The sequence below is a fragment of the Siphateles boraxobius genome, unplaced genomic scaffold (assembly GCF_051911475.1).
Source record: "Siphateles boraxobius isolate OS27281-9 unplaced genomic scaffold, OSU_SipBor_1 54, whole genome shotgun sequence".
NCBI lineage: Eukaryota > Metazoa > Chordata > Actinopteri > Cypriniformes > Leuciscidae > Siphateles > Siphateles boraxobius.
Window position 1 is genome coordinate 3,527,295 of NW_027509180.1, and position 13,401 is coordinate 3,540,695.

At 36.5% G+C, this 13,401-nt stretch overlaps 2 protein-coding genes across 9 annotated transcripts in view; one reads left to right on the forward strand and one right to left on the reverse strand.

Moving 5' to 3' along the window:
• Positions 1 to 13,401, forward strand: part of LOC143714418 (uncharacterized) — a 703,153-nt gene that overhangs the window by 144,516 nt on the left and 545,236 nt on the right. The gene's annotated exons all lie outside the window — the stretch shown is intronic.
• Positions 1 to 13,401, reverse strand: part of LOC143714414 (uncharacterized) — a 1,189,624-nt gene that overhangs the window by 79,909 nt on the left and 1,096,314 nt on the right. The gene's annotated exons all lie outside the window — the stretch shown is intronic.

A 13,401-nucleotide genomic window follows, 5' to 3' on the forward strand; every position in this document is an offset into this window, starting at 1 on the left:
GATAGCCCGTCGGCACTCGGCAGGCCGGTTATGCATTTTGCATTTTGGTCGGCTTTTGTTGTAAATTTCCGGCAAACGGAACAGTACATGCCCTCATCGCCTTTCTCCACCCAGGTGTACTGTGTTTTCCATGACACTAGGAATTAGGGCTGGGCGATATGGCCAAAAAAATCATATCTCGGTATTTTTTGGTTAAATGGGTAGGCTATATACGATATACATCTCGTTACCTTCTACGTTTTTCTATTTGGAAAAGGAAAATCTGTATTTATTTAGAATTTTTTTTATCACATCCTGCTCAATGATATCCAAACAATGTTGATATTCAAGGATACGGAAACAAATATAGTGAATGTAATGTAGGCTATGCAATATATTATGTGCAAAAAGGTGGTTAAAATCACATTACATTCCAACATTGTAACATTACAATCTAAAAAAATAAATAATGCTTTGTTTTTAAAATGACTAAGGCTAAACTAAAAATGAAAATAAAAACAAAAGCACAAACTAATTATATTAGCCTGCGTTTGATTACCCCATTATAATGGTCACTTTCATAAAAACATACTTGTAGGTTTAAAATTCCACATATGGCACATTTATTGTCTCCAACAACACATATTTTCGCAATATGTATATTTTAGTCAGAATTATTGCGCTACTCTTCTTTTGTGCTCCGTCTGTTTGGCGCGCATGCGCGCGGCGGCGCTCATTAACGGAAGCTTGAATTTTAGCGGAGATTCACTTGCAGAAGCTCGTCCTCTCCTGACAGTGAAATGGACATATTTGTTTGAATTTCTAACATTTACAGATGGAGAATATACCTGTGAAATGTAAGTTAAGCACTGAGGAAAGCACCACGTCTCAAACACATTAAACAGCGCCAGTATTTATCTGTCAGTCAGCAACAGTATCTGTCAGAGGATCTGACAGGGCAAACTGCTTTAAACTTGTTAACTATATCTTACCAGTTATTTTGAAGCGCTTAATATAAGCTTGTGTCATGTTTAGGACAAATTGTACTAACGTTATGTGCTTTCACTGCAGCAGCTCACACTGCGTACTCCGCTATTTTTCAGATGTGGTCGTATCAAACTACTGTATCGATATAAACGATATTGCCTCATTCCATATCGTTAAAAAAAATCGATATACTGTACAAACTCGATTTACCGCCCAGCCTCTTTCTCGTATCAGCCTCGTAGTTCTTTGACATTTTAATAACCTTAAGTAACATTGACACTCTTCGCGCCACCGTGTATGACGTTTGCTGTTTGTTTTGCTGATATCCGCGCGGGCCAGTGACTGGCCAATCAACCCTAGCCCGACATACTCTTTTACTGGGCCATTGCTTATGTATTTCTAACAGTTGTAAAATGTATTACCTGAATGAAATGAAATCGAATGTATCGTCCTGTGGAATCATTCATTCACAGACAGCTTACGAAGATGTTCAACTAATAAAGATCTTTATCGCTGGCAAAAATATGATGCATTTGCAGATTTGCTTTCACTAGACTGTAGATCCACGGCCACTTCATCCAACGCTCTTGATGTTCTCAAATCTTCCTGTTACGACTGCTTCAGACGATTCAGTCTTTGAACAGAATCGACTCAAAAGAATGATTCATTTGTAAATTAAGCATCGCTCATGCCCATTAAAAAGATACAGCGCGCTTGGAATAAACTCATTTAACAACATGTAATTGCATTAAAATAAAGTAACGAGAGGAACGTCGCCCAACGTAACATGTAAAAGTATACACCTTGTGTCCCTGACAGGAAAATACCCTGCTGTCTGTGACAGTAGGCGCAGCGTCAATTATGTCATATAGTAGGCTACACATGGAATTGCGCAAAAATATAACGAAATTCGAAAAAGCTATTTTATGATCCCAACCCAACTTTGAGAATAGATTAACGGCGATATTTTTTTATCGCCCGATAAGAGTCTCACGTTAACGCAGCACGTTAACGCCGATAACGGCCCACCACTATGTATTTTACATTTATTTTATATCTGGTTGCCAATTTGCTACAACGTTACCAGAATTTTAGTCATTTTCAATCAGGGGCGGAGTGGCAATCGGGAGAGTCGGGGCTTTTCCCGTTGGGCCGGTAGTGTTTCGAGGCCGCGAGGGCCGGTCTGATAATAGTTATACCTCGCAAGTTCTTAGCAACACCATCCGGCGGCGTGGTGTGCGGCCGCTGGTCGCTGCACTCTGGTCAAACTGACAGGCTATTTGCTCAACCCGTAAGTAAATGCATCGATCCGCGAGATTTGTCTGAGTTCTTAAATGGTCTAATGTAGGCTTGGGCGGTATCCAAATTTTGATACCGTCAAATCTCCTCCCTATTTTACCTCGGTATACGGTATTACCGTGAATAATTAAAAATTATGACGTAAGGCTCAGACAGCGTCACCAAACTGTTTTCTTGTGCCTAAACCGTACAGAAACTGAATACCTAACACTATTACTGAAACATGAACAAAATAACATGCACAACAATATTAACAACTTTTATTAAAAACAAATAGCAGCTTATAAAAAAAGTGCAAATACAACAGTCAAACATAATTAAATTAACATAAACATCCAGAACAGTTTTTGCACAGAGACTGGCACACAAATCAATTAAATTAAATCACACCGCCCAAACAACTTTTAATAACAAAAAATACCTGAATCAATTAAATAAATAAAAATAAACACAGTGCGAATAGGAACGAATGGCAAGTGGCATCAAATCTAGTCAAGATTTTTCGCTAGAAAAACCAGCATGTTTACTTTGAAATGAGCTGCTTTGAAACAACCTACATTGTTAAAAGCGCTATATAAATGAAAATGACTTGACTACTTGGTCCACAACGTGCCCTGTTAAAGCCGGACAGACAACTTTACCTGCCGTGCTGAAAACTCGCTCCGATGGTGTGCTTGTGGTACAGACGCACAGGTACTTTCGTGCCGCTCGCGACATCTGGGCAAAATGCCCGACAGCATTTTTCCACCAGAAAATTCATTTGTTTAACGAATGACTGAATTAATTGGCCTAAATAAATGAATGAATGAATAGGACTAAATAAACGAATTAATGAATAGGCCTAAATAAACGAATGTATAGAACTAAATAAACGAATGAATGAATAGGCCTAAATAAACGAATGAATGAATGAACAGGCCTAAAAAAAAGAAAGAATGAATAGGCCTAAATAAACGAATGAATGAATGAACAGGCCTAAAAAAAAGAAAGAATGAATAGGCCTAAATAAACGAATTAATGAATGAACAGGCCTAAATAAACTTATGAATGAATGAACAGGCCTAAATAAACGAATGAATGAATGAACAGGCCTAAATAAACAAATGAATGAATGAACAGGCCTAAATAAACGAATTAATGAATGAACAGGCCTAAATAAACGAATGAATGAATGAACAGGCCTAAATAAACGAATGAATGAATGAACAGGCCTAAATAAACGAATGAATGAATGAATAGGCCTAAATAAACTAATGAATGAATGAACAGGCCTAAATAAACGAATGAATGAATGAATAGGCCTAAATAAACTTATGAATGAATGAACAGGCCTAAATAAACTAATGAATGAATGAACAGGCCTAAATAAACGAATGAATGAATTAATAGGCCTAAATAAACGAATGAATGAATGAATAGGCCTAAATAAACGAATGAATGAATGAACAGGCCTAAATAAACGAATGAATGAATGAACAGGCCTAAATAAACGAATGAATGAATGAATAGGCCTAAATAAACGAATGAATGAATGAACAGGCCTAAATAAACGAATGAATGAATGAATAGGCCTAAATAAACGAATGAATGAATGAACAGGCCTAAAAAAAAGAAAGAATGAATAGGCCTAAATAAACGAATTAATGAATGAACAGGCCTAAATAAACTTATGAATGAATGAACAGGCCTAAATAAACGAATGAATGAATGAACAGGCCTAAATAAACGAATGAATGAATGAATAGGCCTAAATAAACGAATGAATGAATGAACAGGCCTAAATAAACGAATGAATGAATGAATAGGCCTAAATAAACGAATGAATGAATGAATAGGCCTAAATAAACGAATGAATGAATGAATAGGCCTAAATAAACGAATGAATGAATAGGCCTAAATAAACGAATGAATGAATGAACAGGCCTAAATAAACAAATGAATGAATGAATAGGCCTAAATAAACGAATGAATGAATGAACAGGCCTAAATAAACGAATGAATGAATGAACAGGCCTAAATAAACGAATGAATGAATGAATAGGCCTAAATAAACGAATGAATGAATGAACAGGCCTAAATAAACGAATGAATGAATGAATAGGCCTAAATAAACGAATGAATGAATGAATAGGCCTAAATAAACGAATGAATGAATGAATAGGCCTAAATAAACGAATGAATGAATGAATAGGCCTAAATAAACGAATGAATGAATGAACAGGCCTAAATAAACAAATGAATGAATGAATAGGCCTAAATAAACGAATGAATGAATGAACAGGCCTAAATAAACGAATGAATGAATGAATAGGCCTAAATAAACGAATGAATGAATGAATAGGCCTATATAAACGAATGAATGAATGAACAGGCCTAAATAAACGAATGAATGAATGAATAGGCCTAAATAAACGAATGAATGAATGAACAGGCCTAAATAAATGAATGAATGAATGAACAGGCCTAAATAAACGAATGAATGAATGAATAGGCCTAAATATACGAATGAATGAATGAATAGGCCTATATAAACGAATGAATGAATGAATAGGCCTAAATAAACGAATGAATACATACATAAATAAGTCCATTAATGTATTATTCCATTTGTTCAAATTTGCATGCACATTTTTTTAAATAAGTCCCTTATGCGCTTAAAGCCTGCATTTATTTGATTAAAAATACAGGAAAAAAGATTACAATTTAAAAAATGGTTCTCTATTTTAATATAGCCTACTTTTAAATATAATTTATTTATGTGATGCAAAGCATATATATGCCCCTTTTTTTAAATTTGAGCCTCTGCCCCTGAGGAACTCTCTGCACGTTTTATGCTTACCGTTATGAGACTGTTCTGGGAGTCCCAAGTCCACTTGCTTCTTGTAGAGTTCATGCTTACGTTGCACTGAGTGAACACGGGTCCATCCTCGCAGCACTGAGTGGATGGTGGTTTCGGCTGGTATTGTATGATGGTATTTCCATCTCTCGCGGTCACCTTTTTGGTTGCACAATTTGCAAATTTTATTCAAAAAATATTCTCTTGTCTTCCCATCATGCTGCAGAAAGAAAGATGCTGTGAGTGTCACAGTTTTAAGAAATGCTCTGTTTTTATAAGGAGTAAAATCATGTCAGGAGTAACAGGGTTGAGTGAAACATGTAGGACACAGATAATGCTAATATAAATAGTTAATTTAAAACTACACTCAAAAAAATGATTCAAGCCCTTCTTAGAGGTGACACATTTAAATCTAATTTGCTTTATTTAAATAAATCTATTTAAGATCATATGTGTAAATATATTTAATTGGTTTAACTAAAAAATTATTAATAGCTCCACTCAAAAAAAATATTCATTGGATGCACTCAATTAAATTGTGGGCAGGATTTCCATCCAATAAATATATGTAGCCCCAACTCAATCTGAGTACATCCATTCAACAGAATGTAAATCAGTTAGCCTAACTCATTTGTAATAAATAGATGCAAAAGAATATAAACGAGAGAGGCTAGCTTATTTTTAACAAATACTTATCACTAACCAGAATAACTTTATTTCTGTCAGGCGTCTACAAATGTTTTATTGAGAATTAACAGGGGTTTAACTCTATGTTTTCCATTTGAAGTCACCATAACAGTGATCAATGATTCCATTAGTTGGGTTCTTAACTTATTATATCTATTGTCTTTTTTTGCTGCTGTGACAGTGTGTTTGTTAAACACATTTGGAGCAGGAAAGAAAGCTAAAGTGAAATGAGATCAGCTGATGATGGTTAATGGTTGATGGTTTTATAATCATCATGAACCAGACTGATTCACTGAGGTATTTTAATCTAACAATTATGTTTTTTTCACAACAAACCTTGTTACTGCAGCATGAGATCAAGCATTATTATAACAGTAAGTTTGAAAACTTTAACGAACATGAGCACAAAAAATCAGTTTCTGATGACACACACAGACATCAACAATCAGCGTATGAATCTCAACAATGGTGACAATCACAAATATTTAGATAAACAGATTAATTCAGAACATCACTGAAAAGCTACTAATTCACAACAAACACAACAGCAAAAAATAAAAGCAAATATTTAGAATCAAACAAAATTATAGGACAGTTCAGCTGCATAATTTATTCATGTTGCAATGCATGCTGGGAGTTTTGTACTATGGTGGTACCCAGCATGCATTGCAGCAAAGTACTTTTGATTGTCACCATTGTTGAGATTCATACGCTGATTGTTGATGTCTGTGTGTGTCATCAGAAACAGACTTTTTGTGCTCATGTTCGTTAAAGTCTTCAAACTTAGTGTTATAATATTCCTTGATCTCATGCTGCAGTAACACAAGGTATGTGTTGTGAAAAAAAACGTGAAAACATAATGGTTAGATTATAAAAACCTCAGTAAATCATTCTGTTTCATAATGATTATAAAACCATCAACAGGTAACCATCATCAGCTGATCTCATTTCACTTTAGCTTACTTTGCTGCTCCAAATGTGTTTAACAAACACACTGTCACAGCAGCCTAAAAAGACAATAGATATAATAAGAGTTAAGAGCCCAACTAATGGAAACACTAATCACTGTTATGGTAACTTTAAATGGAAAACATAGTTATAAACCCCTGTTAATTTTCAAAAAAACTTTTGTAGACATCTGACAGAAATAAAGTCAGTCTGGTTAGTAATAAGTATTTGATAGAAATAAGTTAATCAAGTCACTCATTTATATTCTTTTGCATCTATTTGATACAAATTTGTTAGGTTAACTAATTTACATTCTGTTGAATGGATGTACTCAGTTTGAGTTGGGGCTACATATATTTATTGGATGGAAATCCTGCCCACAACTTAATTGAGTTCATCCAATGAATTATTTTTTTGAGTGTAGTTAAAGCCGCTCTACACTTTGAGCGTGTGAGGTTTCTACAGAGGTCATGAAAATGACGTCACATTCTGCGGCAGCTTTTTTACAAACATTAATTTAATATATAATCAAATAATAATAAGTTAAAAATTTAAAAACAAACAATCCACTCCACTTGAATGCTAAACACTTGTGTTATTTCTCACAGTGTTATTCACTTAAGCTTGTGTTTCTGGTGTCCCACTTTCACATGCGCATGAATGGAAGTCTATAAAGGAAAAGTCTAGTGTGAACGGCCATTAATAATTAAAACATTTGAGTAAAATAAGGTAAGGCAAGTTTATTTGTATAGAACATTTCATACACTATGGCAATTTAAATTGCTTTACATAGAAAGAAATTAAAGGGCCCAAAAGGAAATTAAAGGGAAATTAAAGGAAACATCCTGCAAAGTTTTAAATCTGAAAGTGCACTGTATATAAAGTTATTGTCTTTCAAAAGTAAGAGTCGACTCTGAATCAATTAAATGAATAATGTTTCAAACGGGTCATAAGCCGTTTCGTAGTGACGTCAAGACGAAATATTAGTATATTGCCCGCCCACGTATTGAACGCGGAATCGCGCAGACACCAGGAAAACTTAAACCTCAAACCGCAGCTGATTCCTGTACGATCCTGTCGATCATGTCGAGAAGACGGCGCTGTGCATGATGTGAATGTAAAGCCAGTTATTTTTCACTCTCCAAGGATGAGCATGTGAAGAATCAGTGGTTAAAATTCATCTTTACCAAGATATCACAGCAGTATAATCCTAAACTTTTGCTGTGTTCCCTTTATTTTACTGACGACTGCTTCTCAAATCTCGGGAGTTCAATGCAGGATTTACAAACCGCTTGCTCTTGAAAGATGGTGTTTGTACTGTGCTCCTTGCATGTACAGATGCAATTTAACAGCCAGCCAAACTCCATCCACAAAGTACAGATGAGTCAGGATTCATCTCATCAAGCTTCAAATAAACCTATCACAAATATATGCAAATATATATGAAGCATTATGCAACGAAGAATTAACTTACAGATGATGCTTTTACAAATGCAAAACAAAGGATGGCATCCAAAGATCGAGGAGAAGCTGACTGCATGAAATGTGATCACTTGTGATCACCAGAACCAAAACAACTATACAAAATAATACAACAGTGTTCAAAATACTTAGTTTTGAGTTTAATATTGTGTTGGTCTCCTGCTAACTGGCTAACTAACATTATCACCAAAGAGTATAGTAGTAGTACTTCTATTCTCTGTTATCTTACTGAAATACTTCTGCTGATCAGCGGCGGGCCACTATTATCGAGTCGTCCTTGAGATGGAGGTTCGGGTTGAATTACTAGTTCTTCCAATGTTTCATCATCGGACTCGCGCTCGCATTAATATGGTAAAATCGACATTGTTCGTTACTGTGTTTAGTTTACACTGAAGGAAGCCTCAAGCCCCGTTCACACCGCCAGCGACTTTGTCGCTGTATGTCGCTAGGCTCTGTACTGTGATGTCGCTTGTGGGCGTTCGTAGTGCTGTCGCTCTAATGTTATTGGTAGACTGCACGTCTGGCCATATCTATACAAAATTCCATCACAAGTGATATATACAACTATACAATTTTAATTTGACTAGGAATTAGGCTAAAAAGAAACCGTATATGCTGTTGGGAGAGTGTTTTAATATTACCATAGCAGTGTTCAGTGGATTAAATAATTTACTAGATTAACGATCGATCAATCAACAAATTAAACTCACTCATACTGTCATAAATTACTAAAACGTCATTCGTATTTGACAAATAATCAATTTTCTTGTCCCTAATAGTCAAAACAATGCAGGGGTAACTGTAAAATGAACTGCAGTACTAAACTTGCATCATAAAATTAGACAACTCGAACTATAAATGTATGAATTAAACTCACTGAGACTGTCGACAGTTTCTTTTCCATGCATCATTTTATTATATCCATATATCTGGTTACAGTTAAATAATATTTAACAGTGAAATCATCCTCGAACTCTTCTGTCTTCCCTGCACTCGAGACGGTGACGTGGTCTCCACTGAAAAGGCTTCTTTCCTATTGGTTGTCGCTCGCGAAAATCGCTTCTCATTTGCATAAAGTTGAAATTTCTAAACTTTTGTCGCTTGTCTCTTGTCGCTTGACACGCCCACATTCTGTCGCCAACGGTCAATGTCGCTCGTGTCGCCGGATGTCGCCAGCGCTCCATTGAAATGAATGGGATCATGTCGCTTTGTCGCTGCGTGTCGCTGGCGGTGTGAACGGGGCTTCAGAGCCACGCAGAGCTGTCGTGTATGCAATGGGCGTTTTTGTTTTCGACGCGCTGTACACGGAAGGCCAATCACAACAGACTGATCTGTCTGGCCAATCAGAGCAGAGTAGCTCGCGGAAAGGAGGGATTTAGAGAGCTTAGGCTTGTTTGAGATGCGCCTTGCCTCGCCTGAAGTGTACTCGAGAGTAGCGGCTGCAGTGAGAGGAGGAACGAAAAAAGTGCAGGTAAGACGGACAGATCTCTCTTCTCGCAGTGGATCAGACACCAGTGAGATCAAAGATGGATATCGCGGGATTCACGCCTGTGCACGGTGTTGCTAATAAACTGGATGTAATTTAAGTTCTGTTGCTTTTATATGAAAATAAATATAATGAACAAGACACCCAAAGTACTTATTTAATTCCATTTTAAATAGGCATACGTGTTTATCAATCATTTTTTCTTTAATACAGACATGTTGTTATAAAAAAATAAAAAATTACATCACATAGATCGCACTGTCAGAGAGTTTGGGAATATCCACACATAATTTATACACATAAAACATGATATCAGACTTTTAAAATCAAACATTTTAAAAGAGAACAATAAATCACGGTTGTTTAAACCAATGAGCATTAAGCTGTGTCGTCAGCAAGTCGTTTCCCATCATGCTTTTGATCAGCGCAGTCGGTGGAGAGCAACTGCGCGCGACTGCAGAATCCGACACGCGTGCCTTGCGCTCGCGAGAGTTTTTTGACATACGTCAGCATGACATCAGAGCAAGGCGGCCCGCACTCGGACACATCTCTAACCGGCATGCATCTCGCGGTGATTGCCGGCGATCGGTTCTGCGCAGATTTTGCTCATCTCAAACAAGCCTATTGATTCATTTGACGAGTCGTTTGAGAATCATTGAAAATGTGATTGAAATGAATCACATGAATGTGAGAATTAAAGTTTTTTTTTTTTTTTTACATTTGATGCGTGTAAACATGTTGTAGGAGACTCTACAACAACATTAGGAAACTTTAAAATGCCATGATAGGGGCCCTTTAAAATAATCACACTATGGCAATTCAAATTGTGCGTTGCATAGAAAATAAACACAAAATAAAAGCAAGGGAAATAAAAACAGTTACAAAAGGAATTAAGATAGATTCTTTCCCACTAGCGCCACCAGCTGTCCAAAGTGGCACTCATGTTTATGGTAATAACTTTTGAACCACAAGGACTAGAAACACATTTTTTTCCCTCTGATTCCCTAGCTCAAGATGATTCAAATGTCATTTTCCGTCATGGAAATTTTTCCGCCATTTAGAATTTTTCGAAAAACCTACTTTTTAGCTATGGAATTCAAGCTGATTCACTAAACCGTTTTTGATAAACGCACGAAACAATTTTACGTAGCGCTTGCGAAAACAGACATAAGGCTGTATCTCCTCAAACGCTTTATCGGATTCAGACCAAACTTGATACATGTCCTCACAAGCATGACCTGAGGATACGTGCTGCGTTTCGGCGCATCGCCACCTACTGGTCCGGAGATATGAAAAAAATATATTTTTGCTAGGGCTGGGCGATATATCGCACGATCTTGTTATGCGCATCTCGTCAGTAAAGCCGGTTCCTTGATTAGTAGTAAATCACCATCACCTGCTTTCAGATAGAGCGGCATTTACTACACAGCACAAACTCCAGTGTTAAATTAACACTCAAAAGTTTTAAAGTTAATGAGATAATTAAGTGATTAATTTAGTGATGTTTGAGCATTATTGAAGACACCTGATGTTAACAAGCAGAGAATCACTGAAGGAGAAAATCTCAAATTGTAAGCAACCGTTATGGCGATAAGTGTTTGCTTTAGTTGGGCTCTTAACCTTTATACATTCATTTTAAATTTGTTTGTCTGCTCTTATTTAATTATAACAGTCAAATGAACAAAGAAAAGTGTGATCTGATAGTGTTGGTTGTGTTCTGGCATAATCATGCTGTGATCTGAAAATGAATCTTATTGAGATAGTTTGGTTTAACTTATTGGCAACAACTTTGTGATTTTAGAGCATATATGAGTATAGGTATGTTTCTTATAATCCAAAATGTTTAATAAACATTGTTCTGATCAAAACACTTTCAAATAAAAATATTTAAACACAGACATCAATAATCAGCCTGTGAATCTCAACAATGGTGACAATAATAAAGCATGTTGCAGTGGCTGTCACCAATCACAACTCATTAATGGCTCCCATCATGCATTGCGATATGAATAAATTATGATCTGAATTTTCTATGTAATTTCCTTTTCCTAATTGAATATTCTGCTCGTCACCATTGTTGAGATGGATAGACTGAATCTTGAAGTCTGTGAGTGCCTAAAAGAACGAATCTTGTTTTTTTAGAAAACAACTTTTAAGAAATCCTTTATATTATAGCTAAAATAAAATATTCTGGATATTTATGCAGAATCACAGTTTTGCTGTAACAAACAACATAAATCAAAAACATAGTTCAAATGATGATTGTCATAATATAACCAACACCATAGATCACTTTTTCCTTCGTTCATCTGTCAGTTATAACTCAGATACATCAGCCAAACAAAATCTAAAATTAATAATATAAGGGTCAAGAGCCCAACTAAAGTCAACAATGATCGCCATAATGGTGGCTTACAATTTGAGATTTTGTCCTTCAGTGATTCTGCTTGTTAACATCAGGTGTCTTCAATAATGCTCAATCATCACTAAATTAACCACTTAATTATCTCATTAACTTTAACACTCTTGAGTGTGGACTCATATACACTCCCGGGAGTGTTAATTTCACACTGGCGTTTTTGCTGTGTACAAAGAGCCGTAGTTAACTGACAAGCTGAGCCATATCGCATTAATTATCGCTGGTGATACGTCCGCGATATTGATGCGATATGGCTCAGCTTGTCAGTGAACTACGGCTCTTTGTAGTAAATGCCGCTCCATCTGAAAGCAGGTGAAGGCGATTTACTACTAATCAAGGAACCGGCTTTACTGACGAGATGCGCATATATATGTGATGCGATATATCGCCCAGCCCTAATTTTTGCTTATAACTTCTGAACAGTTTGTCCAAAAATCATAAAATTAGTCTCGTTAGATTCAGGGCGTCATGCTGAGTCGGCTGATATCCAATTTTCCCAGATCATTCCCAGCCATTTTGAATGATGTGCTAAAATGCTGCATTTAATGAACGCATGAACAGATTGTTACGAAACTTGGCATGGGTCATCAGTACGATGCCCTGAAGGAGCCTGAGAAGTTTCGAAACAGCGCCACCTAGTGGTAAAATAAAAATTTCAAATGCTTATAACTCTGGCTTTCGTTGATTTATTTTCACGGGAGTCATATCTTTAGACCCCTGAATCCTTTCAGAGTTCAACGATACCAGACTTCCCAGGTTCCGGCATATGGTTTGTGCAGCGTTCTAAATTAGCGCTTAAAAAACATTTGCGGATATCTTCGAAACCGCTAGTCCCATCAAGACGAAACCACCATCAGAAGTTTGAAAACATAGGTCGCTGGCTATATGCTAATGCCCAAATGCAAAGCTATTGATAGTAAGGGGTAGTAAAATTCACTCAAAGTCACGTGTCAGTCATTTTTGACGTGTTTTTTCACATAAACGTCTATAACTATGAAGCAAATTGAGATTTTCACCAAAATCTTCAGCAGCTAGGGGTTAAGTTTCTTACTCAGCGACACAGTGGTGTCTCACAGTGGATTCGAACCCAGGTCTCTCACACCAAAGGCATGCGTCTTATCCACTGCGCCATCACCACCCCTGCACTGGCCTCAATAGTTTCCTTGGGCCATGAAGAGAACACAGATATCAAGTATGCCATATTTGGCTGAACTTCCTGTCCGATATCTAGATTTCCATTCAATACCTACTTTTTTCAAATTCCTCCTAGACCGTTTG